We start from the raw sequence: 20,528 nt of genomic DNA, 5'->3' as shown, positions 1-20,528 counted from the left end.
ACCTAGTGCGACTCACAGGTGAAAAAGCACCTGGCTGTCGAGGACTATTTGAATCACTACGAAAAAAAAAACTTCTAGTGCTAGTAGAGATCAGGCCTGACTCTGCTAACGCTGCGGTTTTGTGTGTTGTGTTTTTGGAAGTGATAGTAATCTATTGATTACTGCTCTTGCTTGGGTGTGGCTGGCTGGGCGGAGGGGCTAAACGCAGGTGCTGGCAGATGTCGGGGCAGATCCTGCTAACTCGGCATTTTGGGAGCCCTAAACTATGGGGGACGCTAGTAAAGTTCTGATCAGATCAAAGATATTGATCCGTTCAGACACTATACTAGTAATGGAGGTGTTTAGTGTGTGTATGTGTGTGTCACTGGAAATCAAAGGGTTAAATTATATTTCTAAATATGCGACGGGGGATCTGACGCTGTCCTAGATTGACGCTAACTAGCGTTAACACTAACTAATGTCATCTGTGACACTAATATAGTGATCAGAAAAAAGATCTGTACACTATAAAAGTGACACTGTGACAGGGCAATGAAGGGGTAAACTGGGGGTGATCATGGGGTTAAATCTTTATGAGGGGATGGAACTATTTACAGACTGAAAACACAAAACATCAACCTTTGTTACCAGAAATTCTCACATTCCATTCCATTCAACATATTGGAACGTTGTACATGGAACATTGTACTTACTGCCTAGGTGTTTTGTAGACTTTTAGTCAAGTTCTGAAAAAAACAGCTACTAAAACATCTATTTGTAGCATCTCTTATACTTTTCTTTACTTTCTCATTTCTCAATGTGTAAATAAAAGGATTCAGCAAAGGGGCCAAAATAGTGCTGACAAGATTCACTATTTTGTCTGTTTCCACTGAATAGTCTTTTGGTGGCCTTATGTTAATAAAAATGGCGCTTCCAAACACAATTGAGACCATAAGGAGGTGGGACACACATGTAGAAAATGTTTTCTGTCGACCTTTTGTTGATGGGATTCTTATCACAGTGAAAACGATTAAACTATAGGAAATGGCAGTAAGCATCAGGCATCCAATCAGTATAAATACAGACATAATAATTTCATTATGCTTTATCACTCTGACATCTACACAGACCAGTTTTAGCACAGCTGAGCTGTCACAGAAAAAGTGATCCAAAACACGACCACAGAAAGGTAGCTGCAGTTTAGCTATCAATGAGAATAAAATCAATAAAGATGATGTTATTAAACAGCCAGTGATCAGCTTTACACAGAGACTATTTATCATAATGGAAGAGTACCTGAGAGGGTGACACACAGCCAAATAACGATCAAAGGACATAACTGTCAATATAAAAAAATCTGTAGTAAATGCAAAATAGTAAAGGTAGGACTGCGTTAAGCACCCATGCTTGGATATTGTCCCCTTTTCTTTAGCAATGACTGATAAAAGTTTAGGAATCACTGCAGAAATGCCTAATATTTCCATAAAAGATAAGCAGGATAAGAAGAAGTACATAGGTGAGTGGAGACGATAGTCAGTAGAGATGATAACAATAATGAATATATTTCCAGCTAGTGTGAAAGTATAGACCAGTAACAGTGCTATAAATATAAATACTCGTAATATGGGACTAACAGGAAACCCTATCAAAACAAACTCTTCCACCAATGTTCTGTTTGTCCATTCCATTACAAAACAATAGCAGGTTTTAAAAATTACAGTGCATTTTTCTAGCACAGAAATTCAAAAGGTCTCATAGACTCAGCCTGAGAAGTGACACATACAGGTTCTTCTGAATGGGCTGCAATACAGGGCAAAATTAGTAACAGTGGCAGTGGATGGATTAAAGGTGGATGGATGGATTGACGGACAGACAGACAGTCAGTCATTTGGTCATGGACAAACTGGCAGATGTGGGCAGATGTGACAGATAATATTTAAAAAGCTTATTTAAAAAAAAAAAATGTATGAATATTTTTAGTGCTTTTGCCCCAAAAAGGGTGAAACATATTTTCTAAAATAATTTGTGTTGTGCTTTTTCATTCTGCAATGTTGTGATCTTGTCTCACATCTAACACTTACTTAACAGAGTCAAAAAAGAAACACTAGCATGATTTGGTTCTCCTTCCTTCAGTAGAAGAAATAGAGTATAATTGCAAACATATAAGGAAACAATTAAAAGACACTATGCTATGTGTATATATAAAGTATGTATGTAAACTGGTCCTTGAAAATAACTCACTATACTCAGAGGGGCCGTTTAGTAGGAAAATAAATCTTTACATATAACAACAAGCTCTTGAGAAAATCTCTCAAGGGGCATTTTCTTTTCAAATGACATCTAGCAAATACACTAATTTCTACTTTGTAAAAAAAAAAATCATAAAATATTATTCAGATACATTTGCAGGGGTTTGTATGTCATGATTCAAATTTTGAGCAGGATAACCAGTATGCTTTAAAATGCTTTAACAACTTAAGCCCCGGAAGATTTTACCCCCTTCCTGACCAGGGCCTATTTTGCGATTCGGCACTGCATGACTTCAACAGACAATTGCGCGGTCGTGCGATGCTGTACCTAAATGAATTTGACGTCCTTTTTTTCCAACAAACAGAGCTTTCTTTTGGTGGTATTTGATCACCTGTGCAATTTTTTGATCATGTGCTATAAACAAAAAAAGAGCGTCAATTTTGCAAAAATAATATTTTTCACATTTTTTTATATGAAATTCTCCAAAAAAATGTAAAAATCAAAAATTTTTAACATTTTAGGCCAATTTGTTTTATGCTACATATGTTTGGTAAAAAAAATCGCAAAAAGCATATTTTGATTGATTTGCGAAAAGTTATTGTGTTTACTTACTAAGGGAAAGATTTGTAATTTTTGTTGTTTTTTTTTTTAAACGAGTAATGGCGGCGATCTGTGATTTTTTTTGCGGGACTGCGACATTGCGGCGGACAGATCGGACCCTTGACTGACATTTTTGACACTTTTGGGGTTACCAGTGACATTACTACAGTAATCAGTGCTATACATATGTAACGGGGTTTTGAGGGCACCCCCTAGTGTCTTTGGGGTCCCTAACCCTAGTTAACTCACTATGCCTGACAGGCGGATCCTGAGCCTCCGCTATATGGGAGCTGGGGTACATGTCTGCGGCAGTGCCTCCACCCAGTGGGGCATCCGGGGTAGGGATGTGGGGTCCCACTGGGAACATACTTGGTGCAATGAGACTGACACAGTCTAACTGGAACTAACTTTATATAGTAAGTAGCAAATAAACCAACATACATAGGAAAATACAATAGAGTAACACAGATAACAATGCAATGTGGATTTTCCTCACCCACCCACTAGCACACCTGCGTCCCACCCCCTTATCTTCACCCTAATGGCCGTTGGTGCACATAGGAGAGTTGGGGCCCTTATAAGTCCTGTTCCACAGAGTCATTGAAGCAGCCAGAGCTGTGCAATGTCCACTCTGGACCTCAGAGTCTTTACTGTGAGTGAGGAGACAGGTGCCCTGTGGTGATACAGGGAGAGGCTTGGCTTACCCTCACAATGCAATTTACCAGATCAGTCCGCTGCAGTCTCCTCTCACTGGATTCACCAGACGTCTGGACTCAGTGTGTGTCTTTGCCAGGGGTCCCTCTCTCAGCTGGTGTGGTCTTGGGTGAAGTAAGTTCTCTCAACAGGGTTCTATCTCTGTGCTGCAGTCTTTCACAGCTAGTCACATGTCTTTTCTCTGGCTGAACATGTGGTAACTTCTAGAAGTCTTCCATGACCTCCTTCCTCAGAGCTGTGCAGGAAGTCCTCCCAGGACATTAATAGGTGATAAAGCCTGAGCAGAAGGATAAGAAGTCATCCAGAGCTGGTGTCTATCTCCCTCAGTCTTTCCTCACACACCACTTCCTGGTCACACTGTGATGATGCCACAATCATGTGACTGAAAAGGCCAAGTCCTGTGTTCAATGCTCAATGTTTTATTAACTGCATACTGAGTCCATCTGCCATCTACTGGGAATTTCAGATAATACAGCCTGTGTAACTCTATTAGGGTTACATGCTCCCCCTTGAAAATACTTGCCTTCCACTGGCAAGTCCTAGCCAGGGGGCTTAACAAAAATTCAACAGAAAAAGGTTTAGCATATATATAGTACAGTTAGCACAGTGACATCCTAGCTAGCTAGTTATCTAGGGTAAAGAGTCACTAACATTTACCACTTCAGCTAGTGCATGTAGGAAAGTGGCCATTTTAGATGCCGCTTGTGTCAGCGGGGCATAACTGGGCTCTCCTATATTATCATAAACTAGGGCCCTAGGGGGTTGCCGCACTCTGGTGCTGTGTCTCAGTTCTCGCTGTGGAAGGGGATCTTGGGACATCAACTGTGGAACTTCGACTCCGGCCCTCGAACTAGAGTCTCTAAGGGAAGTTCCAGGCACAAAACATGGACTTTCTGGATTTAACCTTGGAGAACTTTGTGAACCCACAGGAGTTAAAGGAGGCAATTGCTGTGTTTCTTCAGCGGGTGATGACCACCACTGATCCTCTGCACTGGGAGTTCCCCCGGTCTCCTCTGCCCCATTTCCAGGACTCTCTGCTGGATTTTCCCTCAGTTCTTCACCACTCTGCTCCTCTTCATCAGCATACACAACTGGAAGCAGATGGTTTCTATGCCAAGCCTTTATTCGGCCCTCCGGGCCCCTAATGTTGTACACTGGCAGTCCTTCCAGCTTGGACACAACCTCAAACAGGGTATCTTTCCATCTGTCAGCCAGTTTGTGTTTTCCAGGCACACCTAGATTCCGGAGAAGAACTTTATCCCCTGCTTGAATCTCCCGATATCTCACCTTAGCCTCATACCTTCTTTTGTTCCGTTCTTCCATTTTTGCTGCGGCTTGGATGGCCAACTCATAGGACCGATGAAGGTTTTGTTTGAGGTTCCTCACATATTGAAAGTGTGAAGTTGAATCTGTTCCATCAGGAGACACTCCCAAACGGACATCTATCGGCAATCGAGCTTCTCTTCCGAACATTAGGAAATAGGGTGAAAACCCTGTAGATTCATGCCTTGTACAGTTGTATGCGTGGACCATGGCTTCCACATGCTTACTCCAAGACCGCTTCTCGACTTGCTTGAGAGTCCCTAGCATATCTAGGAGGGTCCTATTGAACCGTTCTGGCTGTGCGTCGCCCTCCGGATGATAAGGTGTGGTTCTGGACTTCTGCACCTGCAACATGTCCAACAGCTCTTTGATCAACTTACTCTCAAAGTCTCTACCTTGATCAGAGTGTATCCGATTGGGTAGTCCATAGTGAATAAAATACTTCTGCCAAAGGACTTTGGCTACAGTCACAGCCTTTTGATCTTTAGTGGGGAAGGCTTGAGCATATCTGGTGAAATGGTCTGTTACCACCAGCACATTTCCAATTCCTGCTGTATCGTTCTCAATGCAGAGATAGTCCATGCACACAAGATCCATGGGTCCCGTACTTTTCAGATGACCCATAGGGGCAGCTCTCACAGGCAGGGTCTTCCTCTGGATACACCTCCTGCATGTCTGTACATGTTGCTCGACATGTTCCCTCATGCGAGGCCAATAGAACCGATCTTGTACTAGGCCATAGGTCTTGTCCACCCCCAGATGCCCATGTTGATCGTGGAGAGCTCTCATGACCATGCCAGGGTATCTGTGCGGTAGTACCAATTGTTTTCTGTCAGGGTGATCATGATACTTCACGACCCTATAGAGTACTCCATCTTCGAGATGTAGTCGGCTCCATTCTCTTCGGTATAATTCTCTTTGACTCACAGGTAGAGAAGTCAGCAATTTAGGATTCTTTGTCTTTATTGCTCTGATAACTATCCCAATATACCAGTCCTGCGCTTGAGCCTTCCTCTTGTCTTCTGTGGTTATACTGGACCACTGTTGAAGCATGACTGGAGCATGGAACACCTCAGGCACAGCTTCCGGAGAGTGGCTAATGGAGTCTATCCCTCTTAGCTCGGCAAATTCTTTTTGACTCTCGGCCACCACATACATCTGACAAAAGGCTCCTACCCCCGGCCCAAGGATCTCTTCCCACTCCTCTTCTTCTCGGTGAGGAGGGAGTCTAGGTCTGCGGGACAGGGCATCTGCGCTGACATTCTTGGGCCCAGGCTTGTACTTCAGGCTGAAACTGTAGCTTGACAAGGCAGCCAACCACCTATGTCCTGTGGCATCCAGCTTAGCTGTAGTCTGTATGTAGGTAAGTGGATTGTTGTCAGTCCTTACTTCGAATGTTGCTCCATACAAATAGTCATGCAGCTTATCCACGATGGCCCACTTGAGTGCCAGAAATTCCAATTTATGAACTGGATAGTTCTTCTCTGCACCTGTAAGACTTCTACTTATGTAAGCCACCGGCCTCAATCCTTCTGGATAACTTTGGTGCAGTACACCCCCTAGGCCTTCCATACTGGCATCCACATGGAGGATATATGGTTTCTCAGGGTCTGCATAGGCTAAGACAGGGGCTTCTGTAAGTCTCTTCTTTAATGTCAGAAAGGCGTCTTCACATCCTGAAGTCCATTTTTCTCCAAAGGGGTCTTTAGGATATGGTGCCTTAGCACCCCTTACGTCAGAGGTAATCTTCAGCAGGTCATGTAACTCTCGAGCAATCTTTGAGTAGTCTTTCACGAACCTTCGGTAGTAACCCCAGAACCCGAGAAAGGACCGCAACTCACTGATGTTATTTGGTCTTGGCCAATTCAACACTGCTTCAATTTTAGCAGGATCTGTGGCTACTCCTTCAGCGGAGACTATGTGCCCCACATAAGTGACAGAGTTTTGGGCAAATCGGCATTTGTCCACTGATAGCTTCAGGCCTTCAGCTTGAAGTCGATCCAACACCTTTAGCAACCTTTGTTCATGCTCCTCTGGCGTCTTCCCGAAAACAATTAGATCATCTAGATACACTAGACACTCTTTAGGATTCATATCCCCCACAGTTTTCTCCATCAGCCTCTGAAAAGTAGCAGGAGCTCCTGTGACTCCCTGTGGCATTCTGGTAAACTGGAAGAACTCCAAAGGGCAGATGAAAGCTGTCTTTTCCTGATCCTCCTTCTTCATGGGTACCTGATAATATCCAGACCTCAAGTCAAGAACACTGAACCACTGGCTGCCAGATAGGGCGTTCAGGAGATCCTCTATCCGTGGCAAAGTGTACTGATCTGGCACAGTCCTCTTGTTCAGAGTACGGTAGTCCACACATAGCCGAACTGAACCATTCTTTTTCCTCACTACCACAATAGGTGAGGCATAGGGGCTCCGGGACTCTGTGATGATGCCTGCTCCTTTCATCTGCTGGAGGATGTCCCATACATCTTCCACATCTCGAGGGGGTATTCTTCTTGACCTTTCTCTGAAAGGAGTAGAATCAGCAAGTCTTATAGCATGGGTGGCACTCTTAGAACACCCCACGTCCATCTCTGCTCTGGAGAACACTCCCTCTCGGGTGGCCAGTTTTGAACGAAGGCTGTCTTTCCACTGCTGTGGTAGAGGAGAATCTTCTAGATCAAAATCTAAAGGTGTTTTCACATGATCCTTCTGTTCTGCACTCACAGACATGATGGACAAAACTTGATCTAAAAGGTGTATCACACCAATCTTCTGATGACGATCAATCCGGATTTCTGTGGGGGTTAAATTCTGTACCATCACAGGAAAGCTCCGACACCACCTTTTTCGCCAATCTTTTACCTCAGGTATGAGAGTCCAGCCCTTCTTCTGATCCTCTTCAGGCAGAGACTCAATAAGGTATTGTCCAGTTCCCCCCAACATTTCATGGTGCATTGAGGCTATGGCTCGTAAAGTTTTGGTCTTACCAGGCTTCACAAATGCAGGTTCTGTTCCTGAATAGTGGCACAACCCTGGTTTTGTTTCAAGGGCTAGTCGTTGACACTCTTTTCCTAGGACAGGGCTGACCTCCATCAATCGGTCTAAAGAGACATCTCCCACTTCTGTCAGATAGGCCCTGAATACATCCTGTACCATCTTTGCATTAGTACCCAATATTATTGGGGGACACACTTTCTTGGCTGCAGGGCATATCAAAGCTTCCAGCTCCATAGGATATATCATCCCGGTGTTTAACTGGGGAATAGTTATGGTCACTTTTATGCATCCCTCCACAGGTTGAGCTTGAGACCCAACACCCCATAGCTGAAACTCTCCTGCAGGTTCCATAGGAATGTGTTTCAAATGATGTTCATAGAAGTCTCTGTAGATAATGGTGACTTGAGAACCTGTATCTAGCAATGCTGAAGCATGAATTCCTTCTACTTGTACGTGTATCAAAGATTTAGGCCCAATCTTGGCCCCAACAGATGGACTATATGTAGGCCAGGTCTTCCTCTGCTTGTAAGACCTGGTCATTTGAGTCTCCTCAAGCTCTGTTGCCAGCACCTCCACATCCACCTCCATGGAATTCACAGGGCACTCCCGCTGAAAATGCCCTGACTTTCCACATTTAAAGCAGTCCCCTCGGCGGGGTGAATCCTCAGGAAACAGCTTTTTCTGAGTCTTCCTGTGTTGCCCCCCACTTCCAGGGGGAGGATCTGCTCTCTCTGGTGGTGATTTGCATAAGAGCTCCAATTCAGCCACCTTCTTCCTAAGAGCTGACAGTTCTGTATCCTCTTTCTCCTTCTGTAGGGGTGGACACATCTGGTCTTCCAATCTCCTGGCTGTATTTATTAAGGTGGAATAAGGCAGAACTTTATCATCCAACTTGGCTCTCAGCAGAATCATAACTGGATTATTGGTCAAACCACCTCGCTGAATTTTCTTAGATAGCCGAGCATCCAACTCAGAGGCAGTGACTGCTCCTTTATGGAATAACTTTCCTAGCGATAGCTGTAACTGGTTGATATAGTCAGTGGCTTTTTCATGCTCCTTCTGCTTAGTGGCTAGGAACTTAACCAACAGATCATCCAAATCTTTTGATTTCCCATAAGCATCCTGTAAGACTCGTAGATAGTTGTGCACAGTAGCTTGCCCATTTACTCCCTTGTACAGTCTTATCATGTCTGTAGCGGGAAAACAAAGACTCTCTACCAACCGCTGTTTCTTTATGGTATCCGTACATGACCATTCCTCCAACAACTGCATAGCATTATACTTCCAGACCTCAAAAGGCTCTTCTCCTGCAGGAACAGGCTGATTCCCAGAAAACACCTTTAGTTTGCGGTAACTATGGGTGTGGTTTGCCGTCACTATGGCTTCTGAGAGTTTCTGTAGTATGTCCGATACATCACTACCTCCTGTAGGCAGGGTGCGTACTTCAGGGTTGTCTGGTTTCAGTAATGCTGCAGATGGATGAAATTCTGCTTTAGGAGTAATCATCCCCTGTCCTGTAATAGGATGGGCAGCTTGTTTAGGAATGGCTCTGGCCTTTCCTGAGATGGGAGTCAGGAGCTTAGAATAATTTTCCGTGACATAGTCTTTCTGTTCTAATTTAAAGGGTGGTTGCAGTGAGACCCTTTCTTCCTTATCAAGGAGAGCGTACACTAAGGAGCATCCTTCATCCGGGGCTCCATTTAAATGAACGATGGTAGGCATCTCATGGTTTCCCAAGTCTGTATGACAATATATTAACATGTAAATTTGGCCTTCAGAATCCTGTAGGATATCCCTGATGGTCGCCATTTCTATTCCCAGTTGAACTTCTATACACAAGATGACGTGGTTCATCTCACAGCAGGAGGGGACTTTGCATAACATCACAGCTTGCTGTAATGGTACATTTCTTTGCTGGGCCCACTCTTTTGCAAAGGAGGGAGTGGCCTGAGGACTTAACCTATTCTCACTGGTTGTACCCCAATAGATCTCAGCAGTGCCTCCATATGTAACGGGGTTTTGAGGGCACCCCCTAGTGTCTTTGGGGTCCCTAACCCTAGTTAACTCACTATGCCTGACAGGCGGATCCTGAGCCTCTGCTATATGGGAGCTGGGGTACATGTCTGCGGCAGTGCCTCCACCCAGTGGGGCATCCGGGGTAGGGATGTGGGGTCCCACTGGGAACATACTTGGTGCAATGAGACTGACACAGCCTAACTGGAACTAACTTTATATAGTAAGTAGCAAATGAACCAACATACATAGGAAAATACAATAGAGTAACACAGATAACAATGCAATGTGGATTTTCCTCACCCACCCACTAGCACACCTGCGTCCCACCCCCTTATCTTCACCCTAATGGCCGTTGGTGCACATAGGAGAGTTGGGGCCCTTATAAGTCCTGTTCCACAGAGTCATTGAAGCAGCCTGAGCTGTGCAATGTCCACTCTGGACCTCAGAGTCTTTACTGTGAGTGAGGAGACAGGTGCCCTGTGGTGATACAGGGAGAGGCTTGGCTTACCCTGACAATGCAATTTACCAGATCAGTCCGCTGCAGTCTCCTCTCACTGGATTCACCAGACGTCTGGACTCAGTGTGTGTCTTTGCCAGGGTTCCCTCTCTCAGCTGGTGTGGTCTTGGGTGAAGTAAGTTCTCTCAACAGGGTTCTATCTCTGTGCTGCAGTCTTTCACAGCTAGTCACATGTCTTTTCTCTGGCTGAGCATGTGGTAACTTCTAGAAGTCTTCCATGACCTCCTTCCTCAGAGCTGTGCAGGAAGTCCTCCCAGGACATTAATAGGTGATAAAGCCTGAGCAGAAGGATAAGAAGTCATCCAGAGCTGGTGTCTATCTCCCTCAGTCTTTCCTCACACACCACTTCCTGGTCACACTGTGATGATGCCACAATCATGTGACTGAAAAGGCCAAGTCCTGTGTTCAATGCTCAATGTTTTATTAACTGCATACTGAGTCCATCTGCCATCTACTGGGCATTTCAGATAATACAGCCTGTGTAACTCTATTAGGGTTACACATATGCACTGTTACTGTAAAAATGGCAATGGCAGGGAAGGAGTTAACTTTATTTGAGAAGGAGGGGTTAAGTGTGTCCCTAGGGGCATGCTTCTAACTGTGATTGGATGTGGCTGTGTGTGTAAGAACAGAGATCAACGGTCCAACATAGCAGAACCGTATGATCTCCATTCTTACACAGGGGAGAATGACAGGCGGCTGTGTTTACATTACATCGGGTCTGCCGGGCACACGCGCAGGGGGGTCCGTGAGCGAGCGGGAGCGCGCCTCCAGCGGCGCGCGCTCGCTCCCTAGAGCCTCACAGGCTAGCGACGTAGACCTACGTCACTTTGCCTGTGAGGGGCTGACTGCCAACGTAAATCGGCGTTAGGCAGTCGGCATGTGGTTAAAATATGCATTTACAAATTATGTTATTTTTCATGTACTGTATGTAGCCTGCTTTGTGGTCACTTTTAGCTACCCTGCAGAACAGGGTACAGAAAGCTGAGAATCTAAGGTCGGCCATCCACAGTGCTAATCTCACCTGGTTCAGCAGGAACTGGCCAATATTTGAACCAATAATGGGCAGGCTGAATCAACTTGGGTACAATACCAGCCTGCCAGATTCTCTTACAATAATCACCGTCTTCTACCCATGGTTGCAGGAAAGGAATTTGCACCGTGTATGGCCTGCCTAATCTGTGCTGTTGGTGTCACCAACAAAGAAGGAAGGATATAAAATATGGAGTGCTTAGGACATGCAGGTGCTGGTTGGGAGGGGTATGCCAAAAGTAAAAAAGAAACAGCGAATCATTTTAAGAGATGCTGCAGAGGAAATTATCAAAAAGGAAGCTCAGACAGAAAATGTATACAGCTTAAGTGTCAGGAAACCTATTACCTGTTTGTGGGCGTGCCCTAACGGGGACATTATGGAGCTGCACACGCCAATACCTAAACCTTAGGCAGGAGCTGCGGTCATGTAAAATCAACATTAAAGCAAGACTCCAAACTTAGAAGCGAGCCATACACTTGCAGTTAACGCCTTGTATTATGTGGCCATTCTTCTTACTCTGTTAACACTAGGCGCGTTGGACACATTTCTGTTAAAGAACACCACTCCCCATGTATGCAGCATTTCTGAGCCAGTACTGCCTAGCATGTACTGGACTCCACCAACTCAGCAGTCCCGTCATCTCACTCTCAGTGACAATATTCTGTATGTTGTTATTGGACACAGGAAACACACTTCTTCACAACTCCATAACTCCATGCTTGTTCTCCTTCTCTCCATGCTTGGGCCCCTTCTATATCTCTCTCTCTCTCTAGCTCCAGGCTGGGTCCCTAGGTACTCTGTCCCGCAGGGTCTGTCCCAGTATGTGGGGAATCGGCAGCTAGTGGATGGGCCAAGCATAACACCCCTTCCCATTCAGAGGACACATCACCTTTGCCATGTCACCCATTTCCTCTCTGGTTGGTTGATTTAGCCAGTGAAACAAATACAATAGTCTTTAGCAATCTAGCTTCCTCTGGACAGCATTTTGCTTGTTAGATCTCTGTACTGTATCTTCTCTAACCTCTAAGTCCCCTGTAATAAGCCCTGTTTTTTTTTTTCAATACACCATACCTGCACCCCTTTAGAGACTTTGTACACTGGTTCAAATCATAATTTGGTTAAGGGGGGATTATGGTGTTGGGTTGTTTTTCCAGGGTTGGGCTTGACCCCTTATTTACATGAAAGGAACTCTGAAAGCTTCAGCATACCAAGACATTTTGGACATTTTCATGCTCCCAACGTCGTGGGAACAGTTTGGGGGTGGCCCCTTCCTGTTCCAAAAAAACTGCACACCAGTGCACAAAGCAAGGTCCAAAAAAAGACATGGATGAGCGAGTTTGCAGTGGAGGAACTTAACTGACCTGCCCAGAGTCCTGAACTCAACCTGATAGTACACCTTTGAGAGTGGAGACTGCGAGCTAGGCCTTCTCGTCCTAAATCAGTGCCTGACCTCATGTCAGGGACCATAAACGAGGCAGAGACAGAAAGTGCAGTTAAAATCGCACCTTTAATGTAATAGTAAAATAATAATGTGACTGTATTTACCATCACTGGGAGTGAAAGACAGATACTAAATGGTTTGGAATTCTTCAAATGGGGTCTGTGTTTACACTTATGCTAATGTGTTTTGAACTTCAATGTCAGAGACAGGCTCTCCCTATTGTTTGTGTATTGTATTTCAGAAGCTCGAGGACAGCCATCTGCTAGATAATTGGCTCAGGTTGATTGAATCATTGTCATCTGTTAGTTGCTGAGTGGAAATAGTATACTGTTTGTGTTGGTTGTTCTTTGGATATGTAATTATATTTCTGTATACAATTTCATCTGTATATGATAATGTAATCAGTCAACCCCGGCGTGTCCAAGATGGCGACTTGAGCAGACGTGCCTGCTGAGAGCTCCGAGAGCGATTTATCCTGACTATACTCCGTGACTCCTTTTCCTACTTACCTTGGCCGTTTCGGTCCTCTGCATGCCCAGCCGATCATCCGCCCGACCGCAGCGGGCGAAGAAGCTCCGTTTTCCGCAGCCGGTGCAGTCCCCCGAGGCGCCCGCTCCCGCGCAGACTAGGCCGCAGCCGCCTTGCCCTTCCTGCAAAATGGCCTCTCAGATGGAGCAACACCCTGCTGCCGAGGTCCCGCTGCCTGGCATCCCGGAGGTCATGGCGGCCATAGTGGCCTGCCAGACGGCACTCACCACAAAGATCGAGGCGGTGCAACTGGATGTCTGTCTGATGCGGCAGGACTTTGACAAGATCCGGTCCCGTCTCACGGAGGTGGAGCAGCGTGTTGGCCCGGTGGAGGATGTGGTGGCTGAACATACGGCCTCCCTGCGGGTCCTGCATACCAAGGTGAGGGCCCTGGAGTTCCGCGCTGAGGACGCCGAGAATCGCAACCGGCGCAACAACCTCCGGATCGTGGGACTCCCGGAGGGGGCGGAAGGTAGGGACCCGACGCTGTTCGTGGAGGAGCTGCTCCGGTCCTTGCTGCCTGCGGCCCGCTACTCCCAGCATTACACCGTAGAGCGGGCTCACCGGGTCCCTCCTCGCCCGGGCCCGGAAGGCTCCCCCCCTCGCACTCTGATCCTTAGACTGCTGAATTTCAGGGACCGGGATGAGACCCTGCGGGCGGCTCGGGCGGCGGGGTCTCTGTCTTACCAGAATGCCAAGCTCATGATCTTCCCAGATTACACCGTGGAGACACAGAAGCAGCGCCGTTCCTTTGATGCTGTCAAGGCTGCGCTCCGGTCTCGGGGCATCAAGTATAATATGCTGTTCCCGGCTAAACTCCGAGTGATTGATGGTGAATCTACACGTTTTTTCACGGATCCTAGAGATGCATCGGACTGGCTGGAGCGCCTTCCCCCCCGTGGCTGAGTGGGTATCTGTTGCCCAGCGTTGTTTTCATCACCTATATGTCACCGCTGGCTTGTTTGCTCTACCCTTCCTGGTTTTTTCCATAAGCCCTGGCTGCCATGTTGGCGGTGACTTGCACCACCCTTGTTGGATTGATTGCGGCCCTGCGCCTGGACGCCCAAGGATTGCTGTCTACACCTGCGGTCGAATGAATGGCTGGCTGACTTGAACTCATTGGACCTACAGATTTGGATCCGGTTTGTGATGCTCTCGGCTGCACCATGCAGCTGCACTTGACTGGTACCGGTTGTGCCTGCCTTACCTGAGAGCCCGTTGGCCCTTGGTATCACGTCACCTGTTTGACTTGTTTGTTGTGGGGTGTTAGGGGATCCATGCCTGCCCTTGTTTTTGGGTCTGGCGGGGTGGGGGGGGGGGACCGTGGGTTGTTTTGTTCTGACTCGCATGCTGCATTTTTTTTTGTTGTTCATTTTTGGATAACCTGCGAGCTCAGGGGTTTGTATGTACAAGGTTTTGTTTTTCTGGTTGCTCTTTATTTTGTGCCTGGTGTGGCTCCGGCCCTCTGTGGGACCCTTGAGGGGGTCTGGATGGTGTGCGGGTGGCCTGGCCCCCCCGGCTTTTGGTGGAGTGGTGGTGTGGGCCTATCCTTCCTTACTGGTCCCCTTGGGTGATAATGGCGAAGGTTGATGTGATTTCCTGGAATGTGCGGGGTATGAACTCTGCGGTTAAACGCTCCTTGGTTTTTACCTTTCTGCGCAGGTATGCCCCGCACATTTGTGTGTTGCAGGAAACCCACCTGTTGGGATCTCGTACTCGGGGTCTTAGGCGGGCCTGGGTGGGCGCCCACTATCACTCCACGTATTCATGCTACGCCAGGGGGGTTAGCGTCCTCGTGCATCGATCCCTGCCTTTTCGGCTGCTGGAGGTTAGGACTGACCCGGCCGGGAGGTATGTGCTGCTACATGCTATCATACATTCTGTGCCCTTTTTGTTGGTGGGTCTTTACTTGCCTCCTCCGGTTGATCATGCCTTCCTCTACACTCTTATGCAATTGATTGTCTCGTATGATGTGGTTAATGTGCTATTGCTGGGTGACTTTAACATGTCTCCCACTCCGGATCTGGATCGCCTTCACCCTCCCTCGGTCTGGTCTGACGCCTTGGCCCGTTGGATGTCCACCTTTTCTCTGGTGGATGTCTGGCGGAGCTTACACCCGTCGGATCGGGCGTTTACGTGCCACTCGGCCTCTCATCGGACTTTCTCCCGCATAGATTTGGCGCTGGCCTCTATGGAGGTTGTTAAAATGGTTGCGGCTGCCTCTATTTTGCCCCGAGGCATCTCTGACCATGCTCCCTTATTGCTTTCTCTCCGGTTGTCTGATGGGAGGCCGAGTGGAGGGTGGCGGCTGTCTAGATATTGGATATCGGAGCCCTCTATTGTGGAAGTTATGCCGGCTGAATTGTCCACTTTTTGGTCGCGCAATCTCGAGCACCCTGACCCTCTGGTCCTCTGGGATGCCTTCAAGGCCTGGTTGAGAGGAGTGTATATTACCCGTATTGCGGCAGCTCGCAGGAATTCTGTGCAGTCTCTGGAGCAGCTGGAGGCATCCCTTCGCTCAGCGGAGGAATTATATGTAGCGGCCCCTGATGCGGCCCGTTATTCCTCCTTCCAACGTGCGTTGCGGGAGCTCTCGGTTTACAGGGCTGCTGCCACGGAGAAGTCCCTTCTCTCGACAGCTCAACGGATTTTTGAACATGGGGACAAAAATGGCCGTCTGTTGGCCTGGTTGTCGAGGGAACAGACTCCGGTCACGCATATAGGTCGGATCCGATCCCCTTCGGGCGACATGGTATCTGATGTTTCTGATGTAAATTCTTGTTTTCTAGATTATTATCGGACGCTATACACCTCTAGGGTGAACTATGCTGATGATGATTTGGAGAGTTATCTGGATGGTGTCTCCCTCCTGGAGTTGGATGCGGAGACTAGGGCACGCTTGGATAAACCCATCACCTTGGAGGAGGTTCAGATGGCGTTGTCAAGGATGCAGCCTGGCAAGGCTCCGGGCCCAGATGGTATCCCAGTAGAATTTTATTCTACGTTCCAGGAACCCCTGGCGCCTCGCCTGGTGGATCTCTTGACTAAGTTTGCGGACCTGGGTGCCTTGCCGGACTCTTTCTCCGAGGCCCTCATAGTGCTCATCCTTAAGCCTGGTAGGGACCCGGAGGACTGCTCCTCGTATCGCCCTATATCCTTACTGAACGCTGATGCCAAGCTTCTGGCCAAGGTCTTGGCCATTCGTTTGTCCTCGGTCATTGAGGACCTTGTGCATGTGGATCAGACTGGTTTTATGCCGGGGAAGGGGACGGACATTAATCTCCGTCGTCTTCACCTCAACCTTTCTGCTCCCCATCTCAATCCTGGGCAGCGGGTGGTGGCCTCTCTGGATGCGGAGAAGGCTTTTGATTCGGTCGAGTGGCCGTATCTCTGGTCGGTGCTCCGTCGCTTCGGGTTTGGTCCTCGCTTTCTGGGTTGGTTGCGCCTGCTCTATCGACGACCGTCGGCTCGGGTCCGCACGAATGGCGTCGCCTCTGCGGCCTTCCCTCTGGGCAGGGGGACGAGGCAGGGCTGCCCGCTTTCCCCTGGGCTATTTGCCCTGGCTTTGGAGCCGCTGGCGGCCCTGGTTCGCTCCTCGGAGGATGTTCGCGGTTGGAGGCTGGGCTCCCTAGAGGAGAAGGTGTCCCTCTACGCCGATGACACCTTGCTGTATCTGGCGGATGCGTCCTCGTCCCTGCAGGCCGCTCTGGCCATTTTCGAATCATTTGGCAGGTTTTCGGGGATATGTATTAATTGGTCCAAATCGGTGCTGTTCCCCCTCGATTCGGATGCGCGGGCCTTGGCGGCCCCTTCTCCTTTGATGTGGGTGGACGAATTTAAATATCTGGGGATCCGGATTACCAAGAACAGTGGCGACTATCTCTCCCGCAACGTTACCCCTATATTGGACCGTCTTCGCGACCACTGCGCAGGTTGGGGATCTCTACCATTGAACCTACTGGGCCGTATTAATATCGTTAAGATGATTTTTTTGCCAAAATTCCTGTATGTATTTCGCCAGTCCCCGGTGTGGATCCCGGCCGGCTTTTTTCGTGACCTCGACGCTTGCGTCGGCTCCTTTTTATGGGCTGGTTCGCATCCCCGGTTGGCGCGGTCTACATTACAACTGCCAGTGTCGTCGGGGGGTTTAGCTCTTCCTCATTTTAAGCTTTACTTTTGGGCGGCAGTCCTGGTCACTGTCCATTGGTGGTTCGCAGGCTCCCGATCTAATGCAGCGACGTGCCTGGAGGCTGCTTGCTTGGGCTCCCTGGCGGGCCTCGGCAATCTGCCGTATCGGGGAGTGCGGGCATATCCGTCTCTACCACTGCCTACTAGATCTACCCTCAGGGTTTGGACGGCGGCTCGTGCGCGGTTTCTCCAACCTAATACTTGGTCCCCCTATCAGCCTTTGTGGGGCAATCCCTCCCTCCCTCATCTGCGGACGCTTCCGGATCCGCAGGTCTGGGCTGACCGTGGAATTCGCAGGCTAAGGGATATTATGCCAGTTGGTGAGTTGCGCACGCTTCAGGACTTGCGTGGCTCCTTTGACCTCCCCCGTTGGATTGGGTTCCGCTATCTTCAATTGCGCCATGCGATCCGTGCCCAGTTCCCGACCACTCCAGTTCTCCAGACTGACCGCCTGGAGGATGTCCTCGCGCAGGCTGAGCTTCCCAAACCGTTATCCGTCCTTTATTCCACCCTCCTTGTTGAGGCCTCTCCGGCCCTGGAGCGCCTGTGGCGGCGTTGGTCTGCGGATATACCTGGCTTGGATAGGGAGGATTGGGACGACTGCTTGGGACGGGGCTCGAGCTCAGTTATAGCTGCCAGAGACAAGCTCATCTACACTAAATTTCTGCATAGGGTTTACTTCACTCCTTTGAGACTGCACAGAATGTATCCTGCACGTTCGGCTGACTGCCCTAAGTGTCTGCTGTCTGAGGGCTCCTACATGCACATGTTCTGGGACTGCCCGCGCGTGGCGGAGTTCTGGGGTGAGGTGTTTGAAGTTCTGAACACCCGCCTAGAACTTAGGGTTGTGTGCACCCCGGAGCTGGCGCTTCTGGACATCCCGGACCGGGTCAGGCGCTCTAAATACTCGAGGTTGATGCTATCTTTGGTACTGTATTATGCCAGGAAAGAGATAATTCTGCGGTGGGGTTCCCCCTCCCCTCCCACGCTGTCGGCGTGGAAGGTCCTGGTTAACGGGGCCCTCCCCATGTATAAACTTACCTACATTGCTAGAAATTGCCCCCGCAAATATGATAAGATTTGGCAACCATGGGTAGATAATGTAACTTGATTTCCTATTCACTGGTTGTGTATTGCATACTGATCTACTGGTTCTCTCAGGGATCTTACTTGACCTCCTTGTATCTTGCTGTCGTATCACTGTATTGTGCTCCCACTGTGCCTTGTTGTTGCCTACTCTCAATGTACTGATGTTTTGGGATTGCTACTTCCCGTTTGCTCTCATGGTGGCCATTGTCTACACACTTACTGTATACTGTTTTTACCTTGTTTTTTTTCAATAAAGAGCAACCTTGTTTGTAAAAAAAAAAATCAGTCAACCCCTGACCTGATGGGGTAATTTGATCAGGAGGGGGATGTGCTCATGTGTGTATAAATTGAGTGTGAAACTGTTCAATAAAGGAGAAGGTTCCAGTAATCGGCAATCGGTCATACACAGAGCGGAGAGAGAGTGTGAGGACAACAGGGAGGACGATGGGGAGGGGAGGGAAGGTGAGTAACATTCTGGGGTAATCCCGAGTGTGGCCCGGGGTTACCTCTTTTGGTACTGAAAGTTAACCCCAAGCCACACTCGGGAATATGCCGGGGGGGTAAAGGAAACATAGAATATGTTAGAAATATGCAAGTTGGAAGAAAGATCTAATGCTTAGGTCACTGGGTTGATCTTAACGAGATGCGGAAAGGCCCAATATACCATTCTGCCAGTGTTAGTGAGGGAACACAGAGTCAGAGGTTACGAGAAGACAGCCAGACCCTCTTACCAACTTGGTAGGTACTACATATATTTACACACACACATATATGTATTTATACACATACACACATATAGGTGTGATAGGAGCGAAGCCCTATGCCTTCAAATAATTTCATTAGCGCAGGCATAGGGTTCTGCTACTTTCACACCTATATATGTGTATGTGTATATATACCCTTACACAGAAGTTCAGATGTTATGCCTGCCCCCAAAGACGCCCAAAAAATGCCCAAAAAAACGCCTGCAACAAAAACGCCCAGGTGTGTTGTTGCAGGCGTTTTTTTGGGGCATTTTTTGGGCGTCTTTGGAGGCAGGCATAACATCTGAACTTCTGTATAGGGGTATATATACACACACACACATATATGTATTTATACACATACACACATATAGGTGGGATAGGAGCGAACCCCTTTGCCTGCAAATTATTTCATTAGCGCAGGCATAGGGTTCTGCTACTTTCACACCTATATATGTGTATGTGTATATATACATACATGTGTGTGTGTGTATATATACCCCTACACAGAAGTTCAGATGTCATGCCTGCCTCCAAAGACGTCCACAAAAAAGCCCAATAAACGCCTGCAACAAAAACACCCAGGTGTGAAAGTAGCGAAGCCACTATCCTGCTCTACTGCAATTCTAACACAAACAATCTTTTTTCTATGGCGGTCACCCTGAAATGGAAGGGTTTGGTCACCCTGCCATAGCAATCAGAGTCAGTTAACCCTACACTACACTACAGTCACCCTGGCACTTAACACTTTCCCTACAGAAACTAGATTATTAAATCTAACTATAGTGGAAAATAGTACCCTAACTACACTAGATATCCCTTTCCTCACACTAATAATTGCTAAATGACACTTTTGAAGCAGGAGTAACAGAACAGCTTCCACTCTCTTCCACATCCCTGTATTACAATGCTAGAGATTTGGCGGGACTATCTTATATACTGGGGGGCGTATTCACTACTGATTGGCCTCTGGACCCCCTAGTCACTCCAATCACATTCCTAGCATCCTCCTGCCCCCTCAATTGGCTTTTACTGATGGTTCTGGTCCAATCACGGGCTTTTAAAGCCAAGTTCCTGTCCCATTGCATTTTGGTCGGTTCTGGTTGCCGAATTCCG

This window comes from Pelophylax lessonae (genome assembly GCF_965119305.1).
Source record: "Pelophylax lessonae genome assembly, chromosome: 1".
Lineage (NCBI taxonomy): Eukaryota > Metazoa > Chordata > Amphibia > Anura > Ranidae > Pelophylax > Pelophylax lessonae.
Note: the sequence above shows the minus strand (reverse complement) of the source record.